This window comes from Bactrocera oleae, chromosome 3 (genome assembly GCF_042242935.1).
Source record: "Bactrocera oleae isolate idBacOlea1 chromosome 3, idBacOlea1, whole genome shotgun sequence".
NCBI lineage: Eukaryota > Metazoa > Arthropoda > Insecta > Diptera > Tephritidae > Bactrocera > Bactrocera oleae.
This window is the reverse complement of record NC_091537.1, coordinates 80706578-80719825: the sequence shown is the minus strand read 5'-3', so window position 1 is coordinate 80719825 and position 13248 is coordinate 80706578.

Below are 13248 nucleotides of genomic sequence, written 5' to 3'. Positions count from 1 at the left end.
TTTTTTTCTTTTTTTGGAATACAGAGAAATTGTGTAAATTTTCTACTACAGTATAATTCTCATTCTTAAATGTAATTGACATGGATTTTGAAGGCACTCTGCATGTGATCTTCTATTTAATTAAAAATCATAACTTTATGTTCCCACTTAATAACGACTTTGCGTTAGAAACAGTAGGGTTCTAGAGCGAGCGGATGTTATTAATTTTCGTACTCCTTCATTGACCATCAAGCGCATATGTGATCAGATTATTTACATGTACACATTCAACTATTTTCTATAAATATAATTGTTAATATGTATATAATAAATATAACAACAAAAGCCAGCATAAACATATACAACAACAAAATATTTACTATACATGTATGTAAGTACCAATACTGGCTCCAAGAGCAAAGATATTAACGCGCCAAAACTCTCCGTTTGTCATTTTTAGTAGACAGTTCAAGTAATTATGCTCGTGTATTAGAAATGGCAACATATTTTTATAATGTCTCCATCGAACTGCGTGCCATCTCCTTTATGTATATGTATATGTTGAGTATATAGCAATTAAATTCGTTATGACAAGACAACTACTAACATTTCACGGCATATTTGCGACTATTCCGGTTTAGTATCTGGCAAGTCAAAATAGCAATCAAAAGGAGTCTATGAATGTGTAGTTAAGTGTGAGTGTGTATGTGTGTGTAGTAAAGAAAACATATGTACATAAAGCTATAAATTCCATGCATAACACATTCATTTGAGTTAGTGCTTACAAATACAAAGGAACTTATTAAAATTCTAACAAAGGATACACAAAACACACACACATCCGCTAATACATGCATGTATATATACAAACATATATACTACTTAGCGCAATTATTAACATTTGTCAGCGGCAATTAAAAATGTGTGAAGGAGAAATCATCTCGGCACTTATTAAAGACATCTTCGCCATTACCGTTATACGCAACATATGCTTGCGTGACAATAAATGACAAATGGTAAAAAGCTAACAATGAGCTCTAGTGGATATGTGGTGCATAGCTTTGTTATTGCTGTAAATGTGGCGTTTATTGTTTTCTTGCTTTGTGTGTTGTTGTTTTTTCTTGCTACCAAAGTGATAAATTGAACACTTTGAATAGCATAATTTAAAAAAAAATTGCATATAGATCATTATGAGTAGGTCCTCTAACTACACGTACAAATGGAAATATAATTAAAATTTCAATGCAGACAAATAGTAACCCAAAGCACATGAGAGCAAGTAAGGTAGTTTTAAGTTTGGATAGGAACGAATATCTGAAATACCAAAATTTTTTTGATATATCAAGGATGTGAAATATTTCGTGATGTAAGACACCATTTACAACAAAAAGGAAAAGCCAGAATTTGTACTAATTTATAGTTTGAAAAGAATGTTTCCCGAATCTCAAGTACCACACCGCTTTGAAGAATTATCTGGTCTTCCCACTATTTTATGCGATTCCTCATAATAGTATTACCAAATGAAAACTCAGTGAAGGGTCTTTTTGATTTAATTTTTTTTTTAATTAAAAAAGAAAAATTTAGTCCCACAATTCATATTAAAAACCAAAAAAAAATTTGGAACCCCAATAACCTAAAAACCAATTAAAAAAAATAAATTTTTAATCTCAACTATCGGATTGAAAAATAAAAAAGAAAAAGTAATTCCCAAGCATATAATTAAGAATTAAAAAAATAATTTGTCTTAGAATTAACATTTCTTCGCGTTTATTTAATTAAAAAAATTATTATTTTAATTTTCAATTTTTAATCCTACCATCGAGATTATAAAATTAAAATTTTACTTTTAATCCAACATTTTTTATTTAAGAAATTCGCAACCCTGAAATCTACCCTTATTTACAGTATATTTTCAACCAATTTTTTTTAGGTCCTTACACTGTCCGGTGTGTCCCTCAACATATATTTTAGGATGGAGCGAAAAAAAGATATTTTTTTTTGCTTAGCTTGGAGATTAAAAAAAAGAATTTTATGGACAAAAAAATTTTTTTTGACATCTAGAGGCGACCCACTCAGTTTTAAAGTAAATTTCGAGTTACAATAAAATCTTTTTTGGACAAAAAAAAATTATATAATTATATAAAAATTATCGAATTTGACGGTTTTTGAATCAAAATTTATTTTAACGCTTAAGGAAAGCATGTCGTCTAAGACTTTTTTTTAAACTCCAATAATGACCACAAAAAGTTTTTTTAAGTTGATAACTTTTAATTGGTCAGAAAGAACACTCTCCTCAGCTTCTAGAATACTTTTCAAAATATTTTTACCAAATAAAAGTCACAAAGGCATTCCGGCAAACGAAATAGCTGATGAGATTGCCAAAAGTGCCATCCGCTTGACTACCGAACCAGTTCAAGAGCATATGTACGTATTTCGTGAAATCGTTAAAAACGTTGCACAACAAAATTTCCGAAAGCGCTAAAAAGACGGATCAGGGTAAGATGTAATACCTACAGGGCATACAGGATCGCCAAGATCATGTACAAAGGAGTAGAAGGAAAACATGCAACATGCTTCAACTCACACGTTCTCGAAATGACGGCAAGACGGTTGTTGGGCTAATGACTGGCATCACATGATAGCCGTATGGGCATTATTAACCATGACACATGTAGAAAGTGCTGGGAAGTAGGCATGAGAGCATGGACTGTACAAGTATGAAGTATCGCAATAAGGATATATATAATAGGATATCAAGTCTCTAATAAAATTCGCAAAAAGCGTTGACGACCTTCACGACGTAAACTTCAGCTAGTATTAATAATGAACCTCCCAGTAGTTAAAACTAACTTATTCTACAATGTAATAGTTGAGTTACAATAGATTCTAAAACTGCTTCCACAGAAAACTGTTAATAACAGAAGTAACGAGTCGAAGATGATTTAAAAAAAACCAAAAAGTGCACGGTTCCATGGCCAATATTCAAAAATTACACAACTAAAATACTCGTATATGTTGCCATATATTAAATGTACCCAATTTCTGGCATAAGTGCGTCTTTATACCCTGAGCAAAGTATATATAATATTATAATATCTTAGTGATATCGATCTGAAATTTATCATACGTTTTTTGCCCCCAAAAAGCTGCTCATTTCTTGGAATCGCCAATATCACACCACTATAGCATATATATAGCTGCCATACAAACTGATCGATCAAAATCAAGGCCTTGTATGAAAAAACTTTTTTTTTTACGAAATTATCTTTACGACATTCGGCATAGATTAATGTCCAAAGCAACGTTACAATCTCCGATATAGTTCACATCACTACAGCATATAACTGCTTATACAATCTGACTGCTCAAAATCAAAATAAAGATCTTTGTAAACCCTTTCATGCTATATGAAATGCCTATCATAGCTTCGTTGCCACCGAAGTTAATGGGTTTTCTTGTTTTTTAATAACACAATTTTAAGTGCGTCGAAATTTCGAAAATTTTCCGATAACGATAATTTGTACCAACTTATTTTGAATGCCTTTTAAGATGTTTCAAACTCTATATTATATATTTCGGTTACTTCATTGTGCTGTAAATAAACAACATTTTGCGAGGGTATAAAAAATTTTGTATAGACAATGCATGTACTTATGTATGTATGTATCTATGTATGTGTTTATATGCATATTTTTCTGCTTAAATATATTTTAATTGAAAATAAATCTTGTCGATTTACGCCGCCGCACTGAATGACTACAACAATTTTTGCCAAATAGCCATCAGACGGGCAAGCAAACATACCAAAACACGAACGCACACACACCGAAACGCAAATGAGCATTCATTGATATCCTTTTCTGCAACACCTTTCCTTCTACTGTAAGCCACTGCGTCGTATTGTAAATTACTTCCTGACGGCTTTTTGCTTAGGTATTGTACATTACACATACACACGCATATATATATATACACACATTGGTGTGTTCATTTTAATTGTCGGTCCAAACAAACCATTGTCGGTGGGTACGCGCAGTTAGTAAGGCGGTATCTTTTGTGCTTTTACGTAAACCTCAACAGGACACATTACTTATTTATATTTATTTCCTCTGTGCTTTTACTTTACTTTTTTCTATTTTTACTATTTTTTTATGATCGTTTGCACTGAAATGTCTTTCGGACCCTTGACTAGTAGTAGCGCGGTCTACACTGTGTTTTTTTTTTTTTTTGGTATATTTTGCGGATTTATACAACCAAAAATATAAATAAACATTAAAATATCTTCTCGTTCATATAAAAAAAAAGGACGCAATAACGTACTGCAGCGTCGTAATGTTGTAAGTTGGGACGAAAAAAAAGTGTCGCACTCGTTGTACTTCTGACTTCCGCCAAATAATATAAAAGGGCATCATAATATTTATTGTGATCCTCTTTTGACGATTTTCTCTTTTGCGCATTCATGTTTACTTTTGTGCCATACACACCGCTCTTTATTTTGAGTGCTATAAACCCCCTCTGCCGCTCTTGTCCTGCTTATCATTGGGAAAGATTTAAAAAGAATAAAGCACGCGACTTACAATAGTTGTGTTTTAAGGACGCATATTTTATATTTGAAAATAAATTTATATTTTTTGAAGCTTTTTAAGAAGATATTGTAATGCTAGTTCCTGAAGCAGCGTCATTTTATTTAAGGGGTTAGGGGTAGTCAGAGGAATGAAAAAATTTGAATTTTCAGTAATTCTTTTTGCTATTAAATCATATGATATCATATTTTACAAAAGTAAAGTAAAAAAAAAAATTTCATTTCCAAAGTTATAGCGGTCTGTGTTGACCCAGTTCCAAAAAAGATCTTTGCGGTAACAATCATAAATCCTTGGAAATTCATCTAAAATCAATCGAATAAAAAAAAAAAAGTTTTATAAATAGATAATGCTGGGCCTGATCGAAGCATCTTCAAAATTTAACATAATGGCGGCCTCAGTAAATTTTTTTCTAGATTTTTGGGAAAAAATCAACAGTTAATTGGTCTTAAAAAATCGAAATGTGTGAAAAAAATCCTACGATCAGGCCCGCGTTTATTACGTACTCTAAAAGCTATATACATTTCTTTAAAATTTACTGAGCGGTTTTCGAGTTACAGTTGTCACCAGTTCCAAAAACATAGTTTTGAGAAAAACGCTTTTAAACGCTAGCTACCTGCTTCCGAGCGCTTTGAAGTGCCTGAGCGCTCATTGTTATTTGACGAATAACTCAAAAAGTAAAGAATTATCGGATCAACTTGAAATTTTCTGAGCATATTTTCAAGATATTACACTTAACGAAAATGCAAAAAAATTTGATTTTTTGAAAATTCTGACTACCCCTAACCCCTTAAATAGGGATAGGGATGTTTTCAGTGTCGCCCAACATTTTGGATAATATCAGTTTTTAAGTTATATTTATTATTTTGACATTGACACCTTATCTGAAAAATCAGAATCATAAAATCCCCTAAACTATTTTTTTTTTTTTTTTTTGAAAATTAAAGAAATGCACTTAGACAAACTTTAGTTTCAGCGTCAAAGGAGAACTTTATGGCATAGCCAACCAACCACTTAAATACTACTTATAACTAATTGTGATTTTCAAAAACTGTATTGTTTTTTTTTGTGTCAGAGAATGTCTGCATATAAAACACCATCCTTTTTGGTTACTATGCTGGCTTATGGTTTAGTTCCTGATTTCTTTTGAATCGGTTTCCTCTTTTCTACATCATCCACCGGCGTTTGGATATCGTAGTATCTTGCTTTGGTTGTTGTTGTTATAGTGGTCGAATTCTGCCGAGTTGACAGTTCTTGGCCGAATAAAAATCCGGGTCCGTTCCATTTACGTATGGTATGGCCTTTTAGGTTATTTGTCTTTTTATAAATAGGAGATACTTTTGACGCTTTGCCTACCATAATTTTTTCCAATGGATTCTCGGGTCTCTCGGTGTTGTTATACAGGCTCATTATGCTGCTCAGTAGATCGCGCATAGCTAGGTTTATGTGCCTTTGACCAGCCATCATATTTTCCCACTCTTTAATTTTAATACCCAGTTTGTTGAAATTATGAATAGTTTCATTGTTTTCCGATTTGTCTTCGAATATTCCGCTTTTGCTAACAGTTCCACAATTATATGTTGATCCAGTAGTGGTGGGTTCCTCAGCTCTGCCAATAGTAGTAGCCCCATACTATCCTCAGAAGCCATATATCAGCGACAAAATAGTTTAAGTATACCTGTGAATGGTTATGTTCAATCTCTAGCGCTAAAACCTTACTTATATTATGAGTGGCTGGCAACGCCAAAACCAAGAGCAAAACGGAAAGGAGAAATGAAACGAAGAATAGCTTATTAATCAGAAATAAACGGCAGATTGAAAGTTACTGATCTGTTTAGCTGTTATCAGGGTAAATGATAATTATAACCAAGTTTGCCGAGAAAAAAGGTAAATGATATTTTATATAAAACAAATTCCACTTATACGAGTTTATTTTTTAGGCTTAGTATCCACTTTCCGGTTATGTTAGACCGCAAAAAACACGTCCACTTCACTTAGGCACTACATCGATCTCCAATCGATCTTGAGGTGCAGATCTCTGTTCGTCCCTACTAGGTATAAAGTGAACAAAAATTTAGTTATCTTGATGAAATTTGGTAAACTTGTTCATTAGCATCGTAGCATGATATTGCTGATTAAAATACAATATCGTAATTTAGTACAGAGTATCAAAGTATGAAAGGACATGTATGGTTTAAAAATGTTTAAAACATGCGCCTGTCCTCACCCGCTAATAAGGTATATACTCGTATATCACTTATAAACTTAATCAACCAAGATTTTTAAAAATAAGCTCCTCCTCATACAATGTGAAATCAAATGATATTCACGGCCACTCCCATATAACGGTTGCGTAATAAAAATGTGATAACCTTCTAAATAAAATGTAAGAAGTATTAAATTTTATAGCCAACATGGTGCTGTGGAATCGGTGTAAAAGTTGAACAATTGGAATGTCCAACCACCGGTCATTAGATGAAATTGTATACCTCAGGAACTGCTCGACCAATTCAACTAAAGTCATTATCTTATAATTTTTGTATTACATTGTGAGGGCGAAATCATACTACAAGGTGCAATTCAAAAGTTTCAGGACTTTTATTAAAAAACGAATATATATCCTTTTGGATGGCATCAACGTCAGCATAGCGGTTTCCTTTCATGGCCAAATGTAGCTTCAAAACACCAACATAAAACCGTCACCAGTCACAATCGAATACAAAAAGTTTGGGTCCTTTTTGGCCTTTTTAATGATGTCTCTTGAATGTTGAATTCTGAGGTCTTTTTCGTGTTGTTTCAAAGTGTGCGGGACAAATCGAGCACAAACCTTTCTGAGGCCCAAATTTTCTGTCAAAATCCGATAAATCGACGCTGCGGATATTGATAATTCCGATTCCATATATTTAAGCGATGATTTCGGCTCTTTTTTAATGAATTCACGCACAATTTCCGTGTTTTTTTTCGTTCACAACATCTTTTTGCCGGCCCGAACGTTCGTCGTCTTCCAAGTCCTCCTGTCCCTCTTGAAAACGTTTAAACCACTCGTGAATACGGCTACGGGATAGACAATCATCGCCATAAACTTGTTTCATCATTTGATGAATTTTGGTAAAAGTTTTACCAAGTTTAAAACAAAACTTAATGTTGGCTCTTTGTTCGATGCTCATTTTCCGACCGACACTAAAAATGTAATGTCACATGTAGCGCGATATCTCAGCTGTTATACAAGTCAGCTGTTAATAATTTTTATACGACAACACTGAAGAATACACAAATGAGGGATAACAATTTCAGACAGACGGCGTCACTAGAAGCCGAGTTGTTTAAAAAATCCTGGAACTTTTGAATTGTACCTTATACAAACACTTTACATATTTTACAACTACTTCCCATCTATCACAATTTTAAATTCCATATAATTCTTTACAGTATATAAATCAAGCACCAATGAAGTTATCGCAATAAAAACAAAATAAACAGAAAAAGTGGTTTTAACCTATTTCATCTCACGACTAAAAATTGTCGAAATCGGTACCCGAACATTTACCGAAAGTATCGCTCAATATGTGAGAGATATTTTTAAAATTTAGTGAGAATCTTTTTCTGAAAAAATCGGTACTTATTTTCAAAATCGGGTTTATATCTCCCCTAATCTCCATTTACCTAAAATAACAATTGCGAACTTACGGTTGACTTTATACCAAATATATTTGTTATATAGTGTTTTCCAACTTGCAATGTGCCTTAGCGCTTACTAATTAGTTTTTGCTTAAATATCTAAGAGATAAATTTTGTCAAATTCTTCATCTTCTTTCGTTTCATGTATTGTAATTGTTAAACTGACTAAAATCATACATATATTGTGGTGAAGAAAAGATATGAGGATTATTAAAACTACATTCTACGAAATTTATAATGATCGAAACTCTAACCGGAAAAAAAAATAATTTGCTAAATATACAGACGAACTTTTCGTCGAACAAACAGAGTCTTTACCCAACAGAGACGAAGTAAAAATTAAATTAAATAATATACTTTGATGGAAGATATCAATCAAGATAGGAAGCATAGTTTTTAAGGCACTCAAAGCGTAATTCTGTTCTTCCAAGATTACAATACATAGTGCTGAATTTCCTTAAAACTAGCTAGGAATTGGTCATCTAGCTATAATATCTCCTGATAAAAGCTCAAAACTGAAGCAAAATTATAATTTGAGGTTCTTATGAAATGCTACTTACTGGAAGGAATATAAACGATTAATTCTTTCGCCAGCCACAAGTTTTAAAAGACATGACTTTCTACAAACAACAACTCAGAAAATAACATATAATATAACTATGTATACATATATATAATGAAAAAAGGTAACTAACGGCATGCAGCTTAAAACATCACATCTATATTGGTCAACCCGCAAATGTAATCAAAGCAGTAATCTATTTGGAAAGAAATGTGCGTTAATTTCAAATAGGTAGCACTAAACATAAATATATTTCAGCTATATTTTACACAAATCGTCCAATGGGTACATTTTCTAGCATAAATAATAAATAAATAACTTGCGAGTAGTAAGTAAAACTAGCGTGCAAACCAAATTGTCCCTGTCCACCAACCAATTCGCTACTATTTAATGCTGGGCGCGCGCTAACTGTAATAATATATGTGTGAATCGCGTTATGAACTGCCACAACAAAGGACGCATTTTCGCTCACTGAAATAATTAGAAGTTGGCGTGGAAAAGCATGCAGGACGCTTACACATACACATACAAAGCATTTTAGATCATTATATATATATATATATATATGTGTGTGTGTGTGTGTGAACATACAAGTTTAGGATCTAAAAGGCCGTTTATGTATGTGTGGTGTGTGTGTGAACTTCCAGGAACTACATCAAACTTCAGTACATGCATCAGCCGAGAGCCGAAATGCGCTCACTCATTTCAAGCCATTGTCTGAATGTCCGAAATACCTACAGACACACACACACACACATACGCGAACACAAACACCTATTCGCTGTAATTACCACACTTACACACAGAAATTGCAAGCGTGTATTTGTGCAATATGTGCGAAAATTCCGGTAATGCAACATGGCGACGGCACGAAAAAGCCCATATTGTCCTGGCTACACTCACACACACACATACGCATGCAACTAAGCTTGTATGTGTGAGGTGTGTGCGCAATGCTGCACTACTTTGCCGCTGCTGCTGTCTGGTCGTCTTTTGATTTAGCACTAACATAAAAATGATTTATCAGTGACATTAAAATAATGCACGCTATGGCACATTTTATGTATGAATAGATTTTCGCGCCTCTTTCGAATGTTGCGCGCAGCTTCACCGTGCCATTTGGCAGTGGCTTTACACACACGCACACATATGTAAGCGCACATAAACTTCAAATCCATATTTATATGTATATATATAAATGTGCTTTTGCTGCAGATGTCCTGCGTTATGTGCTTGCATGCCTGAAACGTGTAAATACAACTAACGGAGGATTTTTGGTTACAAAAAGCAAAACTTTTAAATATTTCAGCAGTTACGGGGCATAAAAATAGTTTAGTTATGTATTTTTGTATGTAGAAATACTAAACAATAATTCTGCTATCGAAGAAATGTACTAGAAAGCAGTAAAGTCACCGAAAAAGCTTTTTGCTTAATTCAATAATATGTAATTAAATAATACTTATGCAATTAAAACATGTTCATACAAGAGATAATTTTTATGTCGTGGTCATTTTAGCTGTATCGAATATTTTTTCCAACCGAAACAAGTAAGCATTTCCAATTAAGCCATATATTGTAAATAAGGCTGAATACAAAACGCAGCTCGAGGTATGGATGGAGTTAACGCAAAACAATCTCATGGCTCGAATTTTCAACTGCGATTTGCACAAAATCACTTCCATTTCTGAAGTGATAAATACTGATGCTGAAAAGTGGATCACTTACGACAACGTCTAACAAAAACGATCGTTGTCGAAACGCGGCGCAAACGGTGTACAAGCCATGTTTGACGCTCAGTAAGATTTTGCTATGTTTTTAGTGGCATCGTCAGGGCATCATTTACTATGTGCTACAATCAAACTCTTAATTCGAACGTGTACCGTCAACAATTGAACCATCAGAAGAAAACAATCGCCTACTAGGGGTCAGTCACGTCACACACAACTATAATATATCGCAAAAAGCTCCGATCGATGGTTGAGAGGTGCTCATAAGTAGGTCTACTTTATAGTTCAGAACTGACACCATGTGAAACTAACTGCTCCTCTCTATGGCGTATGATTTCACCTCAAGTAAGGCTTGTGTAAATTGACTGTTCCCGTTTTTGTCAATAGTGACGTGTGTTTCTATGAGAGTTACTGAATAAAATTACCTTCAAAATGGCAGTAAGTTTTTAAACAAAACGGTGCATATTTCACCTAAATCGGAAAATTTTAATTATACTAAATAAATCCTTTAATTTATTGCAAAAATACTGAGAGTCTAATTTCTATCTTGAACTAAGTAAAAAATTGTTGATAAAAGCATCTGATAAGACGGTTCTTAGGTATTAACGAAAAATATTTTGATATGGCTAAGTATCTGAATACACATATACATTGATGCTGGAAATTATAGCATAGCCAAAATAAAAAAATATTGTTAACGATACTAACATAGTTCAGCAAATGTAAATATTGGCATGATTACATCTTTTGAATTAGTTTAAGGCCCAGAACTCTTAAAGCAGTACCTGACTTCTAAGTTGAATAGTTTCGACTGTCTCGGACAAATTAACTTAAGCTATTCACCACTAATGAAGAAGAAGTAAAAGTCATTGAATCTTGGTGTTTCTTGCTTGATAAATATAATTTTACCTCCTATTAAAAGCTTTTCAAATTATTTATTCAAATTTCAAGAAATATTTGGACATAATATTCGAAATCATTTGGAACAACTGAATCGTTAAGTTTGCAAATTATACAACTATAAAAAGCTGGTACCGGTAGTATTAAACTTCAAATAATATTGAAAGTCGTTTTAGTGTCGTAACAATTTGCCGGTTAACTCTTAACTGAAACTCTAGATACATTTTTCTCTAAACTAGTTTTTCGTCGATTTTCTTGAACGTTGGCATGAATCAACAAAATTTTGAAATTACTAATTTGTAATTTGTTAGAAAAAGAGAGAGAGCTAAGAAATTGGCAAAAAAAAAATGTTTATAGTGAGTATCCGTCATTTTATCTAAAAAGTTCGGTTTTTTTGGTTCATGAGATAATGAAACAAGATTCAGTCATTGTATTATTTTTAAAATTACCACAAAAAATCATGACGACGTGGGTGTGTCCTCCTCTGTTTATAGGTCACCTCACTTTATGGTAATATTTCCCTTAGTCAATAAAATTCGATATATGGAAAGTGGGTTTTGGTCACTATACTACTACAATAAAACATTTCGTAACGAACGGACGTCTTTGATTAAATGTTTTAACAATTATTATACGAAGTTAAAGAAATTACTTGACCAAAAAATTTTTAAAAATATTTTTTAAAGCTTTGCAACGCCTGCCTTCCAGTATTCCAGTAGTATTTGTCACAAAATTTAAATTTTCTTCCATGAATTTGTTTTGTTCTGAACATCAAAAATGCTTCCATATTATGTGTTTCAATTTGGCATATAATCAATAATTTCATATTTTAATAGTGTTATAAAATTATAGTTTCTACTCTATCCAAAAAATATATATTTATATCATATTATATATATAAACATACATATTATGTACGGTAAATAAATTGGTTAGTTAACTGTATAAAGAAATAATAAAATACCCTAAAATCAGTAATTATAGCAACAAACTGTTCTACGCTACTAACCTCTCAATCTGTTGCCAGTATAATCGATAGAACTATAATTATGGTGTAACAATTTAGTGATCGCCGAAAAGTATACAAAATTACGGAATGATAAATGTATGTAAGTTGCCCCAAAATAGCGCTAGATGTCACGCTTCACGAATGCAACAACAAAACTCAACCGCCAACTAAGTGCTGAGGCAGGCCGCATATACTTACATATATATTTTATATATTAATTTTATAGTTTATAAATTACTGTAATAGTTTTAAAATTTACCTTTGAGTGCCTCATTGAAGTTTTTGGTGAGAATTCTCATATACACACTAAAAACTACAGGAGTAGTTTTGCTTTGCAATTCCGACGGGCTCTTTTCTTGCCTAATATAAGCCACTAATTAGAACACTCAAAACACTACAATATAAACAATAAAATTCATAACTTTACCTATATACCTATGCAAAATTCACAATTTTCACACATTTTTTACATCCGCATCGGAAACTGTTGCGCGATGATTGAAATGGCGGCGGAAACGGAGCAAGGCAAATATAAAAATAGTGTTGCCAATATGTTTTATTATTATTTAATATAGTGATCAAGAAGAAGAAACATTTTTAAAGTGAAAAAAAATTATTAAACGCAAAACAATGTTAAAAAAAGCTTAAAATATGCTCAGTGCAGAAAAAATAGGATATGGAAAATTAGTGGTTAAGAACAAAAACCTGGGCACTTTTATTCTGTGATTTAAAATATTATATGTAAAGTTAAAAAAATTAAAATAAATCAAATTTTTTTCGTCATTTCCTTAGAAGTACAGAAATAGAAATACA